The following is a 3299-nucleotide window of genomic DNA, read 5'->3' on the forward strand; positions in this document are numbered from 1 at the left end:
TGACGTATGCATATATCTATATATATATTTACGAATAAGCATGAAAAAAACTGCAAATAGACCCTCCAACCTCCAACAGTAGTTGCTTTTAGGGAGCGGGACTATATTGAGGGAAGTAAGCTTCACTCTTTCAGTATATCTTTCTACAATTTTTGAATTTGGTATAATTGGTATTAATTTTATTATTTAAAAAATATTTCAAACAGATAAAAATTATTTCTTAAAAGACTATTTTTCTCCAAGTGTTTCCTTACATCAACCCATTTAATTATATATTTCAGGCTCATTAATTAGACATAACATAATATGCTATCATTGATTAGGTTTCAATTTTTTGTTTTTTGTTTTTTTTATGTGGTGCTGAGGATTGAACCCAGTTGCACACATGAGAGGCAAGCACTCTACCTTTCTTTCTTTCTTTCTTTCTTTCTTTTTTTTTTTTTTTTTTTGGTACCAGGGATTGAACTCAGGGGCACTCAACCACTGAGCTACATTCCTAGTCCTATTTTGTATTTTCTTTAGAGACAGGGTCTCACTGAGTTGCTTAGCGCTTCGCTTTTGCTGAGGCTGGCTTTGAACTCAGTGATCCTCCTGCCTCAGCCTCCCAAACTGCTGGGATTAAAGGCGTGCACCACCACACCCGCCTTAGGTTTCAGTTTTGTTAGATAAAATCTAAACCAATCTGGACTCCTTGAAAATAAATCCAGGTTAATCCAATTGGCTTTTGGATTTCCCAAAGCATTCGTAGTTTCAGTTTAGTACCAGGTCCTGGGAACTCTATTTGTGTCTTTTAACCCCTGCACTTTAATATTGCCTCTTCTAGAGAATCATGTTTAAAAAAAATAGATTCCTTTTAAATAAATTGTCACTAACCAGGTCTCCCAGATTCTGTACCTGATTGTATATTTTTATAAATGTACAGACAGATGTTCACATTTCATTTTGCTAAATTTCACCCTGTAGATTTCAGTACTCCATTCTGATCTGTTAACATAATTTTGGGTCTTCACTTTTATTACACTAGATACTCCCCAAGTATTACATGGCCTAAAATTTTAACCATTGTGAACATAAAATATTCAGACAACAGACACAAAGAAATCTTTTAGACAGTAGAAACCTACTTAAATTTAACCCAAAGGAAATTTGTCTGATGGAGACAGATATCTCACTAGCCCCAAGATGGGAATGAAGCTTAGCCTGGGAGAAGCAACACAGGAAACAGGCCATACTTTCTCCATCTTATCTCTGTCTCAGTCCCCCCACACCTACCTCTCATTCCTCCCAATACTTCTCTCACCCCCACCCCCACCCCCTCCCACTGGTCTCTGCTTGAATGTCTGCAGGACTACAGACCCACCAAGTGTGGGCCTTGGTGTAGCTAAAACTCTTTACCCTGAATTTTTATTCAGGACCCAGGTGCCTTCCTGATCACCAATCCCAGGCACAGTATTTCTACTGGCTTCTCCTCGACTTTACCCCCATTAGCCAGAAATATCACCCACCCTGATATTCAGAGTTCACACCTTTCCTTGGGCCCCAGGGTCGGTTTCCAGAAAGCAGTACATGGAGTTTGATGTCCACTCTGGGCCAATCGAATCCAAGGGGACAAGTCCAAGCAGAATAAACATGGCTTCCCAGACTATCCTCTGTGGCTGGCTGTATTCCTCAGAGAAAGAGATGTAATATTGATAACCCCCTGGTGAACAGTAAATGGCCCAAATTTGTTAACTATAGAAATATCAGTGGACATTAACTCCATGTCTAAGATGTGTACGAGGTCCATTTAAATTCTAAATAAGGGCAAGGCTTCAGAGGTACAGGACAGAGTATAATTTAGTGGTTAAGCATATTAACTTTAGAGTCAAGCCAGTTATGTATTCCTAATTCTGCACAAACCAGCTTTTATTTTTTAATTTTTAATTTTTATTTTTTGGTACCCGAGATTGAACTCAGGGGCACTCAACCACTGAGCCACATCCCCAGCCCTTTTTGTATTTTATTTAGAGACAGGGTCTCACTGAGTTGCTTAGTGCCTCACTTTTGCTGAGGTTGGCTTTGAACTCTCAGTCCTCCTGTCTCAGCCTCCCAAGCCATTGGAGTTACAGGCTTGTGCCACCTTGCCCAGCCTTCAAACTAGCTCTTTTAATCTCAGGAAAGTTAATCTCTTTATGCCTCAGTTTTCTCACCTATAGTATGGCAAAAATAATAGGTTAGTTTATGGGGTAGCTTTAGATATTAAATGAGATTCTATATCAGGCTATCTAGCTCAAAGAAAGCATTTCGTTAAATGGTAACTCTCATTATTAATATCATTATATCACCATCAGCATTATTAAGAAGTAAAGTTGTAAGGATGTAATAAATGGCTTTGGTTTGGCATGATACATTTATTAACCATAAGCTTATTTTTCATGTGTACAGATACAGATATTAGGGAATGTATAGGGAACATGTAGAGTATGCATAGGATATATAGGACACATATATAGCATATATGTGATAATACAATATAAAAATAAATATGTAGGATAAATATAACAGGATATATAGGATAATAAAAATATGCCCTTCCTGTAACTGGGTTCCTTGAGTGGGAGGGGGACAAGGCCTGTTCCACATCTCTGTAAGCACCTGAAGCATTGCCCAAGGAGACACTAAACACATGATTCATAGAAATGTCAGCCTTGTCATGTAATGGCATGAGGAGAAAATACCCTGGAGAAACAGTCCTTTTGTTTAAAATAGAAACTTTGAAGGGAGCCAACTTAACCCATGACAACATGTCTGGTTCCCCTGGGGTGGGAGTGGTGGGAAACGAGTCCCTTCATTTCTGGAAATGAGAAGGGGAATTACAGGTATCCAAAAAAGCCACATTTCTTTTTTGGTGGAGACAAATTCTCCAGCCAAGCCAGGCACCGACCGAGTAGGCGATTTTCACTTCACCGTCACTTCACAAAAGACTTCCAAATTCACTGCGGCAGACACCGCAAAATATATATATTAAAAAAAAAAAAAACACGTTAAGTACATCCTAGCTGGGAGGAGACGGAAGCCTCCACGCTCAATCAAAGGTTTGCAATAATAGGATTCATTAAAAAAAAAAAAAAAAAGACAGATGGGATTAGAAAATGTTGCAGTGAAGACGGGAATGAGATGAGCTCACAGCCCCAGCCTGTCTTTTGTGGACCTACACAATGATCCGAGAGCCAGACTGGATTAGGAAACCTCGCGACTAGGGGACCAGAGACAGGCTGCCGGTCGGTTCCCAGACACTTGGGGGCGAGAAGGCTGAAAGG

This window comes from Urocitellus parryii, chromosome 7, assembly GCF_045843805.1.
Source record: "Urocitellus parryii isolate mUroPar1 chromosome 7, mUroPar1.hap1, whole genome shotgun sequence".
NCBI lineage: Eukaryota > Metazoa > Chordata > Mammalia > Rodentia > Sciuridae > Urocitellus > Urocitellus parryii.